The sequence below is a fragment of the Triticum aestivum genome, chromosome 4D (genome assembly GCF_018294505.1).
Source record: "Triticum aestivum cultivar Chinese Spring chromosome 4D, IWGSC CS RefSeq v2.1, whole genome shotgun sequence".
NCBI lineage: Eukaryota > Viridiplantae > Streptophyta > Magnoliopsida > Poales > Poaceae > Triticum > Triticum aestivum.
Window position 1 is genome coordinate 339,351,634 of NC_057805.1, and position 23,303 is coordinate 339,374,936.

The window sequence follows — 23,303 nt, forward strand, 5'->3', positions numbered from 1 at the left end:
AGAGGGAGGGCGGGGTCGAAGGTGTTAGCAGAATAAAGAATTGTGTGCAGAATAAGACTCTTAGCGGGTGTTATTATATATATATATATATATGAAAAATATATCCTACCACCTAGTGGTAGTTACCATTGCCCCCGCTGCCATCTGATTGCATCAAGATCCGATCTCATCTTAACGGGTTATGGGTGGAGGCAAGCTGGATTTATTTGGACCCGCTTAATTAGTTAGCTGAGCTTCCGATTTTCTTGGCCTAGCCGATCGTTTTGGTCGTCTGTATATATTTAAGATTGGATCTGGAGGATGCATGCAATCTAAATAACCTCATCTCTCTCTCCAACTAGAGTAGATCTCTACGTCCAGCGGATATTCAACAAAACGGCAAAAGGAAAAAGGTACGCAATCATTGTTCTGCTGAAGTACATGCATATACGTGAGAGGCTGATTCATTTCCTATTCTGCTTTTGTTGAATCATCAGGCGGGACATGGCTCCAATGTTCTCCAGCGCCGGCCTCCGGCCATGAACTTCCCATCCCTGCCAACTGTAATGACGTGTTTCAAGTATGAAATTGGATCGAAAAGCAATTGTACGTATACATCATACTGATTTTTATTCCTTTTTTCTGCTGAGTCCTGTCTTGGGCGCGCATGGATTGATGCTGCTCCTGCATGCGAGTGTTTGCCGATGCCGTCAATACCTAGGAGGCGCAGAAACTAACAGGCGACTATCGGCATGTCAGCTGCGACGAGAACAACGTACGGCTGCTGTAGATGCTCAGATGCAGCCCTACTTAGTTGCGACGGCAACGACGACGAATGGCCGCATGTCCACAAGTTCAGCGGTGCAAGGGCAACATACGGCAACGGCTCCGCTAATGATGTACGGTGGCGGAGATCATGGGAACCTCCCATTGAGATCTTCCGATGATCCATGCATGGCATCACGTCTGCATCATGTACATGGATGTCGCGTACTACTTCAAACTGATCTGATCGGATGCATTAGCTTGATGTCTATGTAGATATACTGTTGTAAATCACGTTCACGGTACTCCTATATGTATACTCCATACATACTTCTTTTTCTTCTTCTTTTTTTGCCGGGACATACTCCCTTTTTATATACACATATACTCTATACTACTACCTACAAACGTGCTACCTATATGGCTGCTAGAGAGAATTACGTTGTACGTGATCATTACAAGATCCTAATTAAATTGGACATGGATATAGCTTGTTGATGTATGGAACTCAGCACTATTTTACTTCAATTTCATACAACATACTACATACTACATACTAAAAAAACTATATCTACGTGAAAAAGATATACCACATACTCTTTTTTTTAAAATATTATATACATATATACACACACATACACACATACTCTTTGTGAAGAAAAACTTCTATATACACATACACATACTCCATGTGTAAATTTGTAAATATACTCCATTCTATAGTATAGTATGTTGTACGCACCATAATTCTAAAACGAACATACACACGAGACACTACTTTTTTGGGACACATACACGTAAAAGGGTTTTAATACTCCATACTCCAGCTTGGTGTTAATACTCCATACTCCAATAATCAAATGGTTATACTTCGTACTCCAATTTTAGGTTAGTAGTGCATACTCCATACTACAATCATTACATGTTCATACTCCATACTACAGATCCTCAAAAAAAAAAGAGGAAAACTCCATGCTACAGCCTACAGGTATACATGAGTATACTCTATGCGGTTTTAAAATGGGCAATATATTTTGTATTATATTAAAGAATCCAAAAAGAGTTATACATTCCCATACTACCTAATTCCAATAAAAACTACTTAAAAAAACTAAGTATGTACTCTGGATAAAAAATTACCATCTACAGTGCAATAATATCACGTTCATGTGCTTATCCGATGGAAAAATTGCTGTACACACGCAGGGATTAAGGAGGTGGTTGCAACAGCCTGTCACCAACTTGCCGGATTATTTTATTATAAAAACTGAATTAGTTTCTGCCTACTAATTGCATGGGCACCCGTTAACAGTATCCATTTACCCGCCTGACTTGATTCCACGTTTGAGGGAGGGGGAAGAGGAACACGTGGAGGTCAAAGAAGGTGGTGGTAACTACCACTGCTACTAATTGCATGGGCACCCGTTAACAGTATCCATATATATTGATAACTTTTAAACCGTTAAAAGTTTAGATTTCCTAAACAAGTTTAAAAGTTATCAAAAAATATGAAATAAATATGGGAGCATCTCTCTAATGTAATAAGATCCAACGGAGGGATTTTCAATATATATATATATATATATATATATATATATATATATATATATATATATATATATATATATATATAAATTATTCATCACCCAGGGTGCAGAATTAGTTATTCTTCACCCGAGGTAATCTTCGACCATTTCATAAATAAATTACATTTGAAATACAAATAGTTACATATATATATTGATTTATATATATATATATGTATATATATATATATTTATATATATATATATATATATCACTCAGGGTGCAGAATTAGTTATTCTTCACCCGAGGTAATCTTCGACCATTTCATAAATAAATTACATTTGAAGTACAAATAGTTATATATATATATATATATATATATATATATATATATATATATATATATATATATATTGATTTACTGCATAAAATTTGACATAACAAAAAAATATAGGTCAAAAATTGTATTTCATGTACATTTTACACTATATTTTTACATTTTAATTTTGCGTAACATAAATTTTTTAACGACGTTTATAAGTTTTCTTATGTTTTCTTTTTATGTCTAAAATAAGACAAAATTTACGAAACGTATAATTACAGTGTATAGATGTTAAAATAGAGGTGGGTGAAGAATAGTCAATCGATATATATATATATGAAGAATAGTCAATGGTAGTATATGAGACATATAGGGTAACTACCACCTGGTGGTAGTATGGATTTTCCCTATATATATGCTACAGAAACATTTCACATATATTTTGAAATATTGTTTATATATAAAAATAAACATAAATCATCTGTATGTAGAATGTTTGTGACATTTAGAAAATGTCAAATATACGTGCCAGTTTTATAAATGTTTATACGATGTACAAAAAATGTGCATGTAGTTCAAAAAAAGTTTTGTATAGATAAAAAATGTATGTTCCACTAATAAAATGTTCACGAGTTTTAAAAATGTTTTCTGACATTTCCAAAATATTGTATATACTGTAAAAAATGTGTGCGTACTGTAAAAAAGTTTTTGTACTCTTAATAAGTGTATGTGAGATTTTAAATAAAAATTCTGACAATTTTAAAAAATGCTCATGTCAATTTAAAAATGCTTGTATAGTGTAATTGTTTTGTTTCTCTAGGTTAAAAAATGTTTATTTTCATTAAAAATAAATATACAACATGTATTTGGAAAACATGTTATTGTGTATTAAAAATAGTTCAAAACTTGTATTTGATAAAATGTATTACATATATTTGAAAAATGTTCAAAGTGTCTCATAAAAACATACACATGTGCTCTAAAAATGTACGCTGTGTTCACTAAAAAAGACATGTTTGGGAAAAAGAAAGCCACTAAAAACAGACAAAGAGGCAAAAATAGAAGCAACAAAACCGAAGAAAACAAGTAAAAAAAGAAAATCAAAGAAGAACAAGGAAAGGAAAAAAAACAATGAGAAAACAAAGAAAAGCAAAGCAAAAAAAAGGAACAACCGAAGAATACCGGTAAAAAACCAAAAAAAAATGAAAAAGAGAAAAAACACCTAGAAAACCAGACCTACACGAACCTACAGCGCACAGCGAACGAAACCTTGCTCCTCGGCTGACCCGCTATCTCGTAAGATTGAGTTGTTCCTTGTGCACGTGGGGTGACCATATTTTTCAGGAGGAAAAGAAGGTCCGAAACATCTCGACGTCGTCACGAGGATGATACTTCTTACCAAGCATTGCATGCATAGCTAATTTGGCGAAATATCAGCGACGTTCGGCGTTAGAGTGCGCACTAATGTTATTATATTTGTTTAAATTGTGTCGATTATTGTATACAAGGTAGGTTACTCAATTGGACTCTGAGTTATACTGTGTCTAGATAAGATAAGAGTCGTATCCTAATAGGACACTTGTATCTTCACCCTTTTATGTAATATGGGGGTAGACATACCTGTAGACACGCAAGGAGAGCCGGCGGCGTGTGCGGACGCCCGGGTGGCCGGTGTGCAGTATTGTCACGGTGTCACAAGGAGGAGTGCCTGTAGGCCCCGAGGATGTAGCCAACATTCGATGAACCACGTTAAGAAATCTAGGTGTCGTGTGTCTGTAACATCCCAATTTTCAATTTGGATGTTATACATAGGTCATCATATGCATATCATATTTTTTATTTTCATTTTGGTTGTGATCCTAGAAATCCTAAGCAACTCAAGGACCCAAGGAGAGAGTTGGGGATTTCATTTATTTTCATATTTGAAATTTTCAAATTTGAAAAGAGGATCAATTTGGTTTCAATATTTTTCTCTCCAAATATTTCTAATATTAAAATAAACGAGAGAAGATAATATGACTTCTTCAAAAAGAAAGGAATATTGGAGGAATTTTTTTAAAATCAAATATATATTTTATTTGGAATTTTTTAGATTTTATTTGAATTAGAAAAATATGCATTTTTTAAAATTGCATATTTAGGCCAGAAAAATGTTCACTTTGTTCTAAATATTTTATTTAGACGGTGAAAATTGTTTTTTGCATTTTTAAAATTATTTCTATATTTTAATCAAAAAAATATAGCATGGAGCCGACCCCAACGATTTTAAGCTTACAGGCACGGTACACGCTATCCTAGACTACTCTACAGATGAAACTGCCACACGAGCGTCCGGGCTGCGCTTGGCTCTTCGCCTCTTCGGGAAGTCGAACAAAATGATGGAGTACTACTGCAGTGGAGGAGTACTACAGTATGCTTCTGTCCATCTGACACCGATTGAACTGCTGCATGTCCACCGCGTACGGGAGGGAGAGCGTGTAGCGAATGAAAGCTTCTCCTAGTCCTGCCAGCTACCACGCTCATGCGCGAGGGAGGGACGCAGCTTCATTGACTTACTGCTCCTGCCTTTGCGTCTATGACAGGTGGGCCCAACAGGTGGTTGGCCCACCTGTCATGCAGCTAAAGGCAGGTGCAGTTAAGGCACCGGAGCTCAGTCCGCAAGGGAGAGGGCGTTGTAGTAATCAAACTTCTCGGTCTTGTACGAGTTGACGCGACACATCAAAGCACTGCACTCGATATAAGTCTTTTTACACATTTCAAATGGACTACTACATACGGATGTATGTAGACATATTTTGCTTCGTATGTAGTCACTTGTTGCAATCTCTAAAAAGACTTATATTTGGAAACGGAGGGAGTACAACGCATGCATGCATGCCGTGACTTCTCTTTTGATACTTGCATGTGTTGATTTGATGCACCTTGCCAAATTTTGACTATAAATTTAACTAACCAAATTTTCATGCATGTCACAAAAAATTACGGGGCTGTTTGGATTGTGACTATGTTTGTCTTATGTTGCCACATTATTTTTCCCACACTTGCCTAACTTGAGTTGCTCAAATTGTTAGACACACTTTGGCTTGCCTAAGGGAAACTTGCCACACTTTTTGTGTCTATGAGATGTGGGGTTCACTGCTAATAAAAAAAAATTCTTGTCTTAGGAGTGGCTAATAAAAAAGACTTATATTTAGGAACGGAGGGAGTAGAAAATAAATAATAATGCATGTTGGGGAAACCCACGTTTCCGATAATTTTAGCCGTGGGCTTGTTCACAATTTTTACGAGGGGGTGGTTGTTCATTTAATGGAGGGACTTGTACCAGACTTGAACGATACAAAGTGCGACCTGGCACACCGTAACACCACTTGGAACAAGCGGGTAGCTATCTCAAAAAACAATCAACAACTAAAAAAACGGCGACCTGGCACATAGTACACAATTTTAAACGATTGTTTTGATGGAGTGAAAAAGGAAAACTACCCCACTACGTATATATAGGCCGGAGCCTCCGCGCTTGCGTGCTAGGGTTGCTCTATTCACACACTCTCATCCTCTCCAGATCTAAACAAGATAGGGGTGGTAACACTGTCTTTCTCCCTTCAAAAAACACTGTCTTTCTATCCTCACCGCTGGTTACAGATCCGGACGTATCCCCCTCCGCCGGTGAAGGGGAGGAGGGGCAGCGTTTAGGCCGTCGTCGACAGCGAGGGAGGAGACCCACTGCCAGCCGCACCGTTATCTCTGGCCGAGCGCCGGCGCGGGAGGTCCTCCGATCCCTTCGTCGTTTCCCTAGTGTGGGCGGATCCGGCCTCCCGCCGCCCACCTATCCACATCCCGACGACCTTCAGGTATATCTACGTTCGAAACCGCCTTAGCTCTACTTTCAGCTTGCTACGTCGCTGCATGTGCATCATTTTCTACCTCTCAGCCCCTCTCGATCGGATGGTCCAACGTCACCTATTTTTTCTTCTATTGTTAGAGGTAAAGCTACTTCATGGAGTCGAATCTTGTACTTGGTTCAAACAAGAAATAAAGTGGGGGTGGGGGAATTTAGTATGTAGTACATCGGACTTGGTACAAACAGGAAGGAAAGGGGGTGAAAGTAGTACAGACTGGTCATCCAACCGGTCTCTTGGTCGAAAAGGGAAATATAGGGGTAACGCTGAACACAGTGGTATGACCAGGACTAGATTTGCTATCCACACATAGGAGTAGGTGGCTAGAGTGAACAAAAATGGGACCAACCCAGATATGTTTCTTGGATGTTTGTTTCTCGGGGCAACAAACTATGAATCACCACTTTATGCCCCTGTTTAGGTACATGGTGCTGGACTGCTGGTGCACCCACTGTCCCATGCCCTTATACCAAATATTTAGTTGTTCTTAATCTAATGCCCCTGGTAAAAATGAAGCCATGCCACTGTTATAAGCCATGACAAGTTTAGCCAAATGTTTTTGCCTGTAATTGTTTGAGACTCTGACTGTTTCCTCTGTAGCTTTTTGTGTAAACAGGGATATCCATTTCACCTGGTTGCTATTGTGACCTTTTGGTGCACTGCACAAAACTCTTCTTAAAAGAAGTGACTTTTGTGCTGTTTAACTGGAATGTCAGAATGGAACAGTTGGTTCATTTCGGTGGAACTGCACAAAGGGAGATCTGTGTTCCAATCCTCATCATCCATATTGGCACCATAACCTTCCTTTAGGTAAGAATGATATTTAATGCATGTGTTCATCTCTATTTTGCGACTGCCATGAGAAAATAATGCTATTTTTTACTAGTACACTTGTACTCCCTCACTGACAAAACCAATTCTGAAATAGAAGGCCAATCATGTACTTGGTTTCACCAACTGGTGAGGAGAATGAGAAACAGAGCATGAAGAGGAAGAAGAAGAATAAACAGTGCCAAGGCGATCTTGCTGAAGCCAGAGGCCTCAGTCGAGGCCATTCAAGGGCTCCGGCAACGACTACCTTACATGTGAGACGATCCTCCAGGGAGCCCTTCCACTTCTGTTGTCTCACTTAATTAATTAGGAGTACTTAAGTACCACTAATTTATTGCTGCCTAATTTTCCTGTCGGAGTTAAACAAATCTTTAGTAGCACCCTATGCTGAATCATGTACGTGTGTATGTTTGTCTATGGAGGTGAATCATGTGGTGGAGCAGGGAGGGAATATTATTAGTGTCATGACATAATAGTGCTATTGTTTTGCATGTCAATTTATTGCCATTGGTTCAATGAGGCAATGTTTTGCGTATTGTCCATCATGAATTTGATGCTACTGTTAGAGTAATATGCTAATGTCTTTCTATCCTTTCTCACTAAGCTAATGAAGGTTTCACCTTGTTCCTACTTGTGCAAACAGGGATCATGTTGTGCCAATCATACATTTTAGTGGAACTACACAAGACAATACAATGAACTGTATCCCAGCCTGTGCTTTAATTCTGCTGGAAGTTCTTGATAATCTTTCGATATAATCTCAGCACTGGTAAACAAGAGTGATTTCAACCATACATTTGAAGTGCACAAAAATATATACTATTGAGTGATTCCAGTGAGTGCTTTATCATCTCTTATGGGACTACATGAATAAGCTTTTTTCCTCAGGTTGGTACGGGCCTAAGGCCTTCATCCATATTAGTTTGCTGTCATCTCTATTTGTATCGTGCTACTGTCATGAGAAACTCCTTTATCTTTGCACGTTAAAGTTTTGCAACCTATGATACATGGCAATGCTTTGAGTGTTGAGCTAATTGGCACTGATTAAATAAACTAATACCTCTCTTTAAGCAAGACTACTATGTTGCTAACTTTACCCATTAAGATAATGAGGGTGCTTCTATTTGTTAGTGTATGTTTCATCAACTAGTCCCACTATTACAGTAATCTCACTCTCTCAATATATGTGCCAACAGGGATGCTCGATTTTGGTGGAACTGCACAAAAACTTTGGGTGCTTCATTGCCTCGACAGCTTCCGTCCTTTCCTGTCAGTCGCTAATCTGGGCCTGCTTTCTTCCTTTGCTGTCAGTCGCTTCGCTTATCTCGGCTTCCAGTCAAAGGAAAAAGTAATTGATATGCTACCTCACACAGGTTGGTACTGGTCTTTATCCTGATTATTGTGCTTGTCATGTATTGGTAATTTGGTATTGTGCTACTGTTTGCCGATTTTATAAAGGAGTAACTTGGAGCCTGAACTCGCAGGCAAATCATTGCATTGGGTGATTTCAGTAGAACTGCACAAAAAGATCAGATGGACAGATACTTATGCTGCTGCTATGTACTCCAAAGTTCACTCAGACAAGCATCGATGTTGACAAGAAGTGCCTATATTCATTCGAGTATCAACCGGCGTCAACCAGTTGTCAAACTCCAAGTATTAGGAGAGTGAACACTAAAAATATTGCTTGGCGCATAGCCCAGAAAAACACAGTCCAGTCTTTGGTCCCAACTTGTGCCTTTTGGTTATCGGCAGATATGGTAGCGAACTGTATGGCATGGAGTCTAAAGATTCCAGACAAGTTGGTTGACGCGTATATTCATCTGGCACTTAATCAGTCTGCACGCCAGGGATGCTCCATTTCAGTTGAACTGCACAAAAAATTTGGGTGGTTCATTTTCTCAACCGCCTCCTTTCTCGTCTGCAATGTAGAATTTTGGCGAGCTACAGGACCAAGATGAGCCAGTAAACTAGTTGGATGAAAGTAGTGGCCAAGTTGCTCAAACCTCCCTCGGCACGAGGCCACTATTTGAGGATAAACCTACAAGCAAAGTTCAGATTGTCTGTGCTGCCTCTTATGTACTCGAAAGTTTACTCGTACAAGCATTAATTTTAGCAAGAAGTACCTCCGACTGAACACCATTTACCAGTCTGCAATGTAGAATTTTGGCGAGCTACAGGACCAAGATGAGCCAGTAAACTAGTTGGATGAAAGTAGTGGCCAAGTTGCTCAAACCTCCCTCGGCACGAGGCCACTATTTGAGGATAAACCTACAAGCAAAGTTCAGATTGTCTGTGCTGCCTCTTATGTACTCGAAAGGTTACTCGTACAAGCATTAATTTTAGCAAGAAGTACCTCCGACTGAACACCATTTACCAGTCTGTACCCTAGGTAATTAAAGTTCGTCCATGGATCATATTGGCTGTGATCTCAATCATTTGGATGCATAAACATACTGAACATGTGTATATCTGAATCTTTTTGTGAATTATCTATGAATATTGTTGTGTGATCTATCAATCATTTGGATCCATAGACATGCTGAACTTGTGTATATATGAATCTTTTGAGTTGTTGATAGTGAATGTTGGCTATGAATATGAACGTGTCCTGTGAACCTGAGTTTGATACGAATGTTTACCTTTTCTGTTGTGCTTGTGTGTGAACTTGTTAGTATGCCTACTGTGGGGTATGTGACGTGTGGGTGTCAACGGCACACCTTCTTCCCGAGAAGAATTGCACCTGCTTTGTTAGGGTAGCAACGGCGCATCAGCTCTTTTTAATCTTTTTGCTCTGTCTTGCCCCCTCCCCCGCTCAACCCCTGCCGTAATGTTTTCGGCCTCAAAACAAACATAGTACTGCGTTGTTTTTGGGGCTTGATGAAAAATCGAGTGCTGGTTTCTGTAGGTTGGCCCGCCCAGCAAATGGGCTGCTGGTCCACCACGGACTGGGAGGCTAAAAATACAAGTTGTATGGTGCAGAGGCAAGTAAAAAACGCCATCGAGAGCCATCCACTGAAGAAAAAAATCGCTCCTGATGTGCTTCTTCAGTCGTGCCGCCGGCCCCCTCTATAATCCAGTTCGCTCGGGGATCTGGTATCATTTTTTTCCAGAGGGCGAACAAGTATCAGCTAGGCCTAGGTTTTGTATTTTAACATGCGTAGCCCACGACATACGGTGACAGTGGTTTCAACTTATTTTTTGAGGTCCATACCGGCCTATGGGCTTTTTCTTAAAGATCGGCAGCCCAATGTATTTTTTAACCACATTATATATATTATATTATTACTATTATCGTATATTTTATAGAGACTTATATATACATTATAAAAACATCCCACGTGTTATTAACTTATAAAAGTAAATGTTTAACAGAAGTTGGCAAGGAAAATCCTGGTTGTTTTTGACTCACAGGCAAGGAAAATCCTGGTGATTGCGTACAAAAGCTTGCGAAGATTTTAAGGACCAGTGTAATAATAACGCGCTCATTTTTATTTTGAACAATAACTCGCTAATTTGTTAATTATGTATATAAAAAATGTGCCTTCCGGTTTATTTTTGATATTAATTGCTCCTTCTAACATAACATTATATATATAACGAGCCCAGCTAATTCGTGTATTTGAAGGAAGTGCAAATGGGCTGGGATTTCTTAGATAATATAAATGGGCCGCATTGACGCGAAATTATTTGTTCACCCAGCCCAGCAAATGGACTGTACATTCTAGAAAACATGGGTTAAATATATGCCACATTTTTGCAGGCTGACATGTGGGCCAATAGGTCGAAGCCTACGCAGGGCGTTGTCAACTTGGTCGGCATGCACCTTCAATCTCTCGTCTTCTTCCTCCAGCGTCGCCGGGACCGCCTGGTCCGGCCTCCGGCGGCTAGCGGCTCTGCTTAGCACGCATCGCTGCGAAGCGCTACCCCACCGCCGGCCAGGCTATCCCTCCACCCCTCCACACCTCCTGTTATTCTCCACCGACTGCAGCCCCACGCCGCACCAGAACCAGTTATAACCCTTCTCCTCCACTCAATCTGCGACTCCACTGCCGCGTCTTCCCATCTCCGAGTCGTTCCCGTCCGGGGCCTCGCCGTCGTCCACCGCCTCGCTGCGCTCGGTGCGGCGTGGTCAACAAACGAGAGTCATCGGAAGAGGACTGTACGTGGAGAGCCTGACGGCTGGGACCCACGAGGTCCATGGTCGCACGCAAGGAAAGTTCCTCCTTATTAAGCTGAAAAAAATGTTTCCTCCACCTGACAGCTGGGACCCACCGGCTGTATCTTCGCACGGAAGGAAGTGCCTCCTTGTTATGCGAAAAAAATTATTCCTCCCATTGACAGCTGGGACCCGTCAGATTTGGTGGCTGACTTGTGGGCCTACTAAGCGGACGTGTACGCAGGGCTTTGTCAACTTAATCAACAAATGATTCTAGCAGCTGGACCGTTGGATGTTAATCCAACAGCCGTGCTCCTTCTTCAACCTCTGTTCTTGCTCCTGTCTCCCGTGGGCGGCACCGCGGCTGTGCTGCCGCGCACCCGAACCAGTCAAGTTTCCCACTCCTCTCCATCTGCGACTCCACTGCCCCGTCTTCCCCATCTCTGGGTCATTCCAGTCTGGGGCCTCGCCGTCGTCCACCGGCCTTTGGTGCGCTCGGCACGGTGTGGTCAACGTCGTCAACAACCGAGAGTCATCGGAAGATGACTGTACGTGAGAGGCTGACAGTGGGGACGCACCACGCCCATGGACGCATGCATGCAACGGAACGCGGCGTGGTCAACATGGTCAAGGAACGGCTTCCATCGGACGTGGACTGTACGTGGAGAGGCTGACAGCTGGGTCCACGACGGCAGCAAGGAAGTGCCTCCTTATTACGCGGAAAATAATGATTCCTCCACCTGACAGCAGGGACCCACCGGACGGGCCACCGTATTTCGTGAAAAAAACGTTTCCCCCCTGACTGCTGGGACCCACCGGACGGGCCACCGTATTGCGCGAAAAAAACGTTCCCCCCGCTGTCAGCTCGGACCCACCGGAAGTGCCTCCTTATTACGCACAAAAAAATGAATACTCCCCCTGCTGGTTGGGACCCACCTTGGTGGGAGGCTGACTTGTGGGCCTACTAAGTTGACGGGGACGGAGTGCTTTGTCAACTTAGTCAATATGAACGATTCTAGCTCCAGTGACCGTACGATGTCCATCCAACGGCCGTAGTGCTTCTTCCACCTCTGGTCTTGTTGCTCCAGCCACCCAAAGCAGCGCCAGTCGTGCCGCATGCTCCTGCCTCCCGTGGCCGGCTGTGCTGCCGCGGAGGCCTCACCGCCCCCTACTATTCCCACCGCTGGCCAGGCCCTGCGGCAACGGCAGCCTCACACCATAGCCGAACCAGTGAACCCTCGTACTCCTCTCCGCGCGGGCTTCCACTGCCGCGTCTTCCCCGGCTCCGCGTCGTCCCCTTCCTAGGCCTCGCTGCTGTCCACCGCCCTGGTGCTCTCGGCGCGACGTGGTCAAGGAACGACTTCCATCAGAAGAGTACTGTACGTGGAGAGGTTGATAGCTGGGTCCACGGCGGCCGCAAGGAAGTGCCTCCTTATTACGCGCAAAATAATTATTCCTCCACCTGACAGCACGGACCCACTAGACGGGCCACCGTATTTGGCAAAAAAACGTTTCCCCCTGACTGCTGGGACCCACCGGACGGGCCACCGTATTTCGTGAAAAAAACGTTCCCCCCGCTGTCAGCTCAGACCCACCGGAAGTGCCTCCTTATTACGCACAAAAAAATGAATACCCCCCTGCTAGCTGGGACCCAGTATAGTGGGAGGCTGACTTGTGGGCCTACTAAGTTGATGGGGATGGAGGGCTTTGTCAACTTAGTCAATATGCACGATTCTAGCTCCATTGACCGTACGATGTCCATCCAACGGCCGTAGTGCTTCTTCAACCTCTGGTCTTCTTGCTCTAGCCGCCCAAACTAGCGCTGGTCGTGCCTCGTGCTCCTGCCACCCGTGGCCGGCTGCGATGCCGTAGAGGCCTCACCACGCCCTACTACTCCCACCGCTGGCCAGGCCATCCCTCTACTCACCCACACCCCCTGTTATTCTGCGGCGACGGCAGCCTCACACCGCAGCCGAACCAGTGAACCCTCGTACTCCTCTCCGCGTGGGCATCCACTGCCGCGTCTTCCCTGGCTCTGCGTCGTCCCCTTCCTAGGCCTCACTGTCGTCCACCGCCTTGGTGCTCTCGGCGCGGCGTGGTCAACGACCGACTTCCATCAGAAGAGTACTGTACGCGGAGAGGCTGACAGCTGGGTCCACGGCCGCAGCAAGGAAGTGCCTCCTTATTACGCGTAAATAATTATTCCTCCACCTGACAGCGGGGACCCACCGGGCGGGCCACCGTATTTTGCGAAAAAAACGTTTCCCCTGACTGCTGGGACCCACCAGCTACATCTTCGCACGCAAGGAAGTGCGTTCGGGCAAAAAAAAAACGATTCGCCCCCCTGACTGCTGGAACCCACCAGCTACATCTTTGCACGCAAGGAAGTGCCTGACAGTCGGGACCCACCTGGTCGAAGCGTACGTAGCGTTGTCATTCTAGTCGCGAACGTGTACGTACATACTGGTCGATGTAGAGGCGCGCACGTGTCATAGTAGAGGCGCGCATGTAGCATGTACACGTACGTACAGCGGCCAGGGTGCAAGAAAGTAAATACGGCCACGTACGTACATACGGGTGGGGTCTCGAACGCCTACTCGCGCGTACGTACGGCCAGGGCTCGTGTACATGGCTGGGTCGGAACGGAGAAACAATGTCATCGTCGTGTTCATGGGGAGCCAACCGGCTGGGTCGGAACGGAATGCGTCGTCGTGTTCATCGGGAGGGCTTGGACGGAACAACCGATGGAAACGAGGCCTGGCGTACCGCAGAACGGAGGAAACGGCCTTGTGTTCGACCGGCCATGTTCGAAACGGGAACCTGTTCATCGGGAGGGGTCTGGCGTACCGCAAAACGGAGGAAACGGACCTCCTACGGTCAAAACGGGGGTCCTGTTAATCGGGAGGGGTGTGGCGTACCGCAAAACGGAGGAAACGGACTTGTGTTGGAGCGCTACGGTCGAAACGGGGGTCCTGTTCATCGGGAGGGGTGTGGCGTACCGCAAAATGGGACTCCACGGGATACTGTTCATCTCCACCGTCGACCCCCTCCAGCCTCCCGGGCTACCGTTCATCCACCGTCGACCTCCTCCAGCCTCCACCTGCGACTGTTCATCCACGGGCTCCTGTTCATCCATCCTCCACCGCGCGCTACTCCACCGGCTATTGTTCAACCAGCCCTCTCCACGGGCTCCTGTTCAACCACCCCTCCACGGGCTACTGTTCATCCAGCCCTCCACCGTCTACTGTTCATCCTGCCCTCCACGGGGTGGTCCTGTTCATCCTGCCCTCCACGGGGTCCTGTTCATCCAGCCCCAACCGGCTCGAACGATCGGGGTCCTGTTCATCTAGAGGCAACGCCACGGGGTCCTGTTCATCCACCCCCACCAGGAACTGTTCATCCAAACCCCCCCAGCAACGCTCACTGTTCATCCAGAGGCAGCATCCATCGGCTTCAGTAGCGAAGGAATCGCTCGATCGGGTTCAGTTAACAGCCATTGATCGATCGCTCGGGTTCAGTAACGCGTAGCCTGCAGTGCAATCGCTCGGGTTCAGTTAGAGCCCAATGCCTCGCTCGGGTTCAGTTAGAGCCCAACTCCTCGCACCCACGCGCGTGCGTGTACGAGAGAAATGCGCATCACTCGGCCCTGACCACCCACCGTAACCGGGAACACCCCGATATTTTCCTCGCCCTCGCTTCTACCACGGTTTTTTCCGTCATGGATGACCCAAAGAATGTCATGCAGCTGCGTCTCCGGCCCGCCCAGGACGAAAAGCCCATTTTCTGTCATGATTTTTTGTCATAGAAGTAGGACCCCGCCACATCTATGATGATACCGTGTTTTGTCACAATTATCGTCATAGAAGTGTCATAAGTATGACAGAAAAGATTTTCGTTCGGCCCAAAGTGTCACGGATGTGTCTTTTTTTGTAGTGTACATAAGTGGCTACTACAACCATGGCATTTGCACACACCAAAGTAAACTATTACATGCATAATTACATAGGTGGCTACTACACACATGACATTTCCACACACCAATAAAGTAAACTATATATTACATGCATGATTAACTAGCATAAACGATCATCTGATCATCATCTACTTCTTGTGAAGCTTCCTCTGCTTGTGGCTCGATCCGGGCTCGTCGATTTGGGTAACGAGGCACTTCCTCATGTCAACGATCCGCCTGTGCATCTCGTAGCATGTGTACATGCTCTTGACCGCGAACCTGAGGTGAGGTTCATCCAGTTGCCGCATCTAGGCACTGTGCCATGATACGGGACTTGTTCTCTGGGCATCCCGCTTCATCTTTTCGTAGTATGGGTCGATGATGGCCGAGACGAGTTCAATCAGGGAGTCCTTCTTCGTGCTTCCCAAGACCCTGTAGTGCTCACGGATTTCGACAAGGTTCTTGCAGGCCAAGCCCGTAACCCTAAGCGCTTTTACATCGTCGGTGGTTTCCACCGTGGCGAACTTGTAGTCGGTGCTGTTGACAAACCTGTTGAAACGGCGCAAGGCTCTGTGGCCATGCAGTAGTGGTAGATGAGGACATGATGGCGCACGCACAACTGGGCGACGGCAACCTTCTGATCTATGTCGGGACGACCGGCGGTGTACTGGAGGTCGATGCCGACCACCTTGTACTTGTCTCAAGCAAGCAACTGCTCAACGCTGTTGATGTAGTCGTCCACCACGGCCGGGTTGATGGTGTACACCACCGAGAGATCCGTCTCCCTTGTGTGGGTCTCCACTTTATGCTCGCCGAACTCCATTGGAACGCTTCTAGACATCCCCTCTCTATGTGTCGTCGTGGGTGCGCATGTTGTGTTGTGGGGCGCGATCGAAAGGTTTAAGAGACTAAGGTTATAATGGCCGTGGGAATTAAAGGGGAAGCCGGACGGCCAGGAATATCGGCAGGCCCTGATGGCAGTTCTAATTTGCAGCGCGTAACTCCATCATGCCGCACATAACTGCATCGCGTGGCAACACGCGCGGCGCAACCGCATGCATATGGGGCCCTCGACGTGATCGTGCGCACGCCCAACCGCTGGCAGAGCGCGCACAGAGGGACGCGAGCAGAGCGCTCCGCGGTCTCCTCAATGGCAAGCAACCATATATATATATATATATATATAGCAGTTGAACACGCAAGGAAAAGCTTTCCACAAGCCAAGCGCGCCGACGGACGCGAGTAGAGCGCGCCAACGGACGCGAGCAGAGTGCGCCGCGACGCGCGAGCACAGCGCGCTGCGGCGCCTAACGACGAGCAGAGCTTGCCGAGGGATGCAAGCAGAGGCCGGCACAGTGATACATGGCAAATAAGACAAACTGTGCGAGCGATGTCGAAGACATCAAGCACGAATCAGATTAGAGTTGCGTGTGTGATACGTGGCATACATTTGATCCATCCGAACTGTTTGTGATGGAATAAGCCGTGTGTGTTGCGGGCAAACGCTTGCTGGTATATAACCTTAAATTTAACCAAAAAAAGTGTTAATGCATGTTACAAAAATTGTATAATTGGAAACTATGTTCAAATACGAATCCAACGATATAATCTTTGGCGACATGCATTCGTATTTTATTAGTTAAATCCTACTTATAAACCAGGACGGGGGTATAGTAGGTAATTAAATCGCAAAAGTTTTTTTGTATTAACCGCATGTGTACGTGTCCTTTCGTCCTCCTCTCGCACGTCTTGTCACCCTGCTGCCGTAGACGGCTTAAGCCGCAAGCTTGCGTAGCGCGTGGGGGCATTCTTTTGGCCGAACGGTGGCTCGAAGTGGCGCCAATGAATCGTCGGTGAGCCCGTTCCCGCGCAACCTCGCAGGTTCCCGCGCAAGCTTCCCGCCCAACTCGGTGAAATCCCCCCAAATCCCAATGCTTACCGGCCTCCTATATAAACCCTCATGGCCGGCGAGTCCTGCATCGCATTTTCCCCTCCCTCCCTGTAGCTTATCTCGTCTGCTTCTCCCACAATCGCCAATGGCACCGGTCCGTCGTCGTCGCTCAGCCACTCCGCCGTCATCAGCGGACAGCTCCAGCTGGGAGGCTACACTGCGGCGGCGACGCAGTCCCCGGTGTAGTGTAGTGCGCGTGGTGTCCCTGTTGGGTGTGCGCGGAGCATATTTTGACAAATCGCAGTGTTACAAGGATTGGCAAATGACAATGTTACTAGATCAACAAATGTCAATTTTCCAGTTTGACAAATGGCAACATACCCAACATGGCAGATGCAAATCTTACCAAATTGTTTGTACGTGGTTGCACATGGGTCATCCAAAACAACCATTTGCATTGAAGGGATGCACAAATCCTGCGCTGCAAATTTTCCCTCCTCGACTTCAGGGGGAAGACCATAGCTCTCACTCTGCATACGGGTGTTCTATCTAAAACGTTTGCGATCAAGAGCTGCAGAAATCCTGCTCGACACATTTTCTCTTGGCTTCCTGGGGAAGCTGTCGGTTTGCATACAAGTGTTTTAACTAAAACGTTTGTGATCAAGAGCTGCACAAATCCTCCTCGGCACATTTTCCCTTGGCTTCCTGGGAAAGTTGTCGGTTTGCATACGGGTGTTCTAACTAAAACGTTTGCAATGAGTGTTTTATATTTAAAAACCATATTAAACTGCGGCTTGGGCGCCATTATTGGAGAGGATGCGAGCAAGGCGGGTGGCCATGGAAGTCAAAGGGCTCGCTTCCCGGTGAGCCTGTGCGGCGTACAACTCGCACGCTTTCTGGTGAGCCTCCGCATTCGAGTACAGCTCGCACGCCTCCCGTTTAGTCAAGCACTCAAGCACCTGTCCACATGGCACCTCCTAACCATTAAAAGAGTGAGGCGTGATGTCACGTGAATGGTTAACAGAACACACACAATTTAAATTATACAAAACGTTTGAGATGTTACAGTGGCAGCTATTTGTTTCAAAATGCCTTTGTTGGCTGTTATTCGAGTGCGCCTTCTCTCAAAATGGACACGAAAAATACCACAGCATGTCGGGTGCCATTCCATGATAGCATGCCAAGTTTCATGAATTTCAGACGAGTTTTGGATTTACTAGAATTTAAAAACAAAGTATCTCAATGTTTTGCCAGCAATCAACAGTGCCCTAGTGTTTGAAATTCATTCCCATTTCTTGCATGGGACCTAAGCATGCACCGAAGGACACATATTTGTTTTTTCAACCAATTTATATGCACTGGAGCATGTGCATGAGTTCAAATTTGAATTATGCACATAAAATGCCTAGAAAACCCAGTTAATGTATAAAAATGTCCAAACGAACCCCGAAAAATTCCAAAATTAAACACAACACTCCTGTTGTTCTATGTTCACACTAGAAATTTTTTGAAAGCACGGATATCGTTTCGTCCCCAAAGGTGGCACGTTCCCTACCGAAACCATCACGCTTGTTGTGAGAAGCTCTGGTTTATGAGAAGCTTATACCTAAACCTGCCCCAAATGGGACAAAAAATTTACCACGACATGTTGATGCCGCTCCATGATAGCATGTAGAGTTTCATGAATTTCAGACGAGTTTTGGATTTACTAGACTTTAAAAACCAGGTATCTCAATGTTTGCTGTCGAGTGACGGTGGTAGGGTGTTTGAAATTCATTCCCATTTCTTGCATGGGACCTAAGCATGCACCGAAGGACACATATTTGATTTTTCAACCAGTTTATATGCACTGGAGCATGTGCATGTAGTTCAAATTTGAATTATGCACATAAAATGCCTAGAAAACCCAGTTAATGTATAAAAATGTCCAACCGAACCCCGAAAAATTCCAAAATTAAACAGAACACTCCTGTTGTTCTATGTTGACACTAGAAAATTTTTGAAAGCAATACGAGGAAACGGATATTGTTTCGTCCCCAAAGGTGGCACATTCCCTACCAAAACCATCACGCTTGTTGTGAGAAGCTCTGGATTGTGAGAAGCTTATACCCAAACCTGCCCCAAATGGGGAAAAAACTTTACCACGACATGTTGATGCTGCTCCATGATAGCATGCCAAGTATAATGAATTTCAGACGAGTTTTGGATTTACTAGAATTTAAAAACTAGGTATCTCAATGTTTGCGGCCGAGTGACGGTGGCAGGGTGTTTAACATTCATTCCCATTTCTTGCATGGGACCTAAGCATGCAACCAAGGACGTAGATTTGATTTTTCAACCAATTTATATGCACTAGAGCATGTGCATGTAGTTCAAATTTGAATTATGCACATAAAATGCCTAGAAAACCCAGTTAGTGTATAAAAATGTCCAAAAGAACCCCGAAAAATTCCAAAATTAAACACAATACTCCTATTGTTCTATGTTGACACTAGATTTTTTTTGAAAGCAATAAGAGGCAACCGATATCGTTTCGTCCCCAAAGGTGTCACGTTCCCTACCGAAACCATCACGCTTGTTGTGAGAAGCTCTGGTTTGTGAGAAGCTTATACCCAAACCTGCCCCAAATGGCACAAAATTTTTACCACGGCATGTTGATGCCGCTCCATGATAGCATGCCAAGTTTCATGAATTTCAGACGAGTTTTGGATTTACTAGAATTTAAAAACCAGGTATCTCAATGTTTGCGGCCGAGTGACGGTGGCAGGGTGTTTGACATTCATTCCCATTTCTTGCATGGGACCTAAGCATGCAACCAAGGACACAGATTTGATTTTTCAACCCGTTTATATGCACTGGAGCATGTGCATGTAGTTCAAATTTGAATTATGCACCTGAAATGCCTACAAAACCAAGTTAATGTTTAAAAACGTCCAAACGAACCCTGAATAATTCCTTTTTTTTTGACGACACACCTATAGTTGCATGTTCACTGCAGATAAAAGGTTCTAGCAATTCAAACACCATCCTTTGCAGCTGTGACCCCATTATGTAATTCAAATCAAGACAAAAAATCGAGTAGATCGCACACAATTTATTATCACCAACCGTGTGAGATGCATCACAAAATATCTTGGAGCACCGTCGGAGTGTCAAGCACACTAGCCCGCTCCTCAAATATCATTTCACTGTTCAATCATCGCCGGTAAAAGATGGGGACATGGACCCGCCTCGTGAGGGCAACTTCGGTGGCCCACTCCGGCGAGAGCGCGGCCGCAGTCGCCAGGCGCGTTCTAACAAGCTTCGTGAGGGCGACCGCAATCTGCGTCCGGGCGGCCAAGGCAGCCCAAATGGCCGCTGTTGCCTCTCAGGCGGCGGCGGCAACATCTGCCTTGGGGATAGCAACTGGCGAGAGCGGCACATCAGCTGTCCGTTCCGCAGCAGCGGCCTTAGCCCTGATGGAGGCCGCCCACGACCATGTCAAGGCCGTCCACGCCCAGCTCATGGTGGTCACCGCACAAATCGAACGAAGCTTCTCCGACAACGGTCGGCAACCCACGGCCGAAGAGTTGGCAATCGCCGAGAGCGTTCGAGCAGTCGTCCGTTCCTGCACGGCATACCTTGCCAGGACGGAGCCTGCCAAAGCCCAGATCGCGGCCGCCCACGCGCAGCTCGTGGCGGCCTATTCCAAAGATATGGCGGACGCGGATGGAGAGAAGCTTCTCGAGTATGGTGCGATTGATGCCATGGAGCCACTTCCCTAGGAGACTGTCTGGCGCGAGCTGGACATGGAGGCGGCGACGGGGATCGACGAGCACCAGCCGTAGTAGTACTATTTTTTGTGTTTAATTAAGAGCGTCGGTCTTTAATTTGTTAGAGTAATGTTTAGGCCAGCTAGCTCTATTTAATTGCTGAACTTGCTCGATTAAGAAGTGTGGGTTGATGATGTTTGATAAGACTACGTCGGTGGTTCCCCCAAGAGGAGAGGATGATGTAGCACATCAACGGTAGGTATTTCCCTCAGTAATGAAACCAAGGTATCGAACCAGTAGGAGAACCAAGCAACAAAACGTAAACAACCCCTGCACACAAATAACAGCCACTCGCAACCCGACATGTTAAAGGGGTTGTCAATCCCTTTCGGGTAACGGCGCCAGAAGGCACGATGACAGGAGAAAATTATGATAGATTGAAATAATAGATCACAAATAAAATAAAGTGCAGCAAGATATTTTTTATTTTTAGTTTAATAGATCTGAATAAAAACGCAAAGGAAAAATAGATCATAAGGAAAATATATGAGAAAGAAGACCTGGGGGCCGTAGGTTTCACTAGTGGCTTCTCTCGATAAAAATAGCAAACGGTGGGTAAAAAAATTACTGTTGGGCAATTGATAGAACTTCAAATAATTATGACGATATCCAGGCAATGATCATTACATAGGCATCACGTCCAAGATTAGTAGACCGACTCCTGCCTGCATCTACTACTATTACTCCACACATCAACCGCTACCCAGCATGCATCTAGTGTATTAAGTTCATGGAAAAACGGAGTAATGCAATAAGAACGATGACATGATGTAGACAAGATCCGTTTATCTATATGGCGGTAGATATAGATCTCGTCTTTTTATCCTTAGTAGCAATGATACATACGTGTCGGTTCCCTTTCTGTCACTGGGATCAAGCACCGTAAGATCGAACCCACTACCGGGCACCTCTTCCCATTGCAAGATAAATAAATCAAGTTGGCCAAACAAAACCCAAATATCGGAGAAGAAATACGAGGCTATAAGAGATCATGCATATTAGAGATCAAAGAAACTCAAATAACTTTCATGGATATAAAAAGATATAACTGATCATAAACTCGAAGTTCATCAGATCCTAACAAACACACCGCAAAAAGAGTTACATCATATGGATCTCCAAGAGACCATTGTATTGAGAATCCAGTGAGAGAGAGGAAGCCATCTAGCTACTAACTACGGACCCGAAGGTCTACAAAGAAATACTCACGCATCATCGGAGAGGCACCAATGTTAGTGGTGAACCCCTCCGTGATGGTGTCTAGATTGGATCTGGTGGTTCTGGACTCTCCGGTGGCTGGATGAATATTTCGTCGACTCCCCTAGGGTTTGTGGATTTTTGGGTTATTTATAGAGCAAAGAGGCGGTCCGGGGGGCACCCGAGGTGGGCACAACCCACCAGGGCGCGCCTGGGCCTCCTGGCGCGCCCTGGTGGGTTGTGCCCCCCTCGGGGCACCCCCAGGTGCAACCAGGGCCCATTGCCTTCCTTCTGGCCCATAAAAAACCATCGTGGAGTTTCATGGCATTTGGACTCCGTTTGATATTGATTTCCTGCGATGTAAAGAACATGGAAAAAACAACAACTGACACTTGGCACTATGTCAATAGGTTAGTCCCAAGAAATGATATAAACTGACTATAAAATGATTATAAAACATCCAAGATTGATAAAACAACAACAAGGAACAATAAAAAAAATTATAGATACGTTGGAGACGTATCATGGGTGTGCTGTAGTCTCCTTTGTGTACCCAAATTATGCAATGACGTGGATGACCACTGTAACCAGGGAAATTCAAAACCAAAATTTTTGACGTTCAAACTCATCACACACGGGTTAAGCTATCTAAATCATTTGTGATGTTCACATATCATACACAGTTTTGAATAAGGGACCGTGTCTGATGACACTTTGCGTGCCAGTTTATTCGCCGAAGCGATTCCAAATTTTCGGCTTCCGCGGAAATATCTACCTCCCCGCCCCCTCCCCCTTACCAAAAGCCACATTTCCCCTGTTTCCGCCTTCCTTTCCAAGTTGAAACCTTCACTCCTTGCTTGCAGCGCCGCCTCCTCGCCGGTGACCCTCCTTCACGCTGCTCGGCCTTGTCTATCCAGGCAGGTAATCCACACCCGACCCCCATCCTTCTCCTCCTTCCACATCCCACAT

At 45.3% G+C, this 23,303-nt stretch overlaps 1 long non-coding RNA gene across 1 annotated transcript; it reads left to right on the plus strand.

Annotated features, from left to right (window-relative positions):
- The first annotated feature begins 309 nt into the window (after positions 1 to 309).
- LOC123099999 (uncharacterized) lies at positions 310 to 1,053 on the plus strand. Its single transcript, XR_006448325.1, has 2 exons — positions 310 to 392; positions 477 to 1,053. It is a non-coding gene; the product is annotated as an uncharacterized lncRNA (long non-coding RNA).
- Positions 1,054 to 23,303: the final 22,250 nt, after the last annotated feature.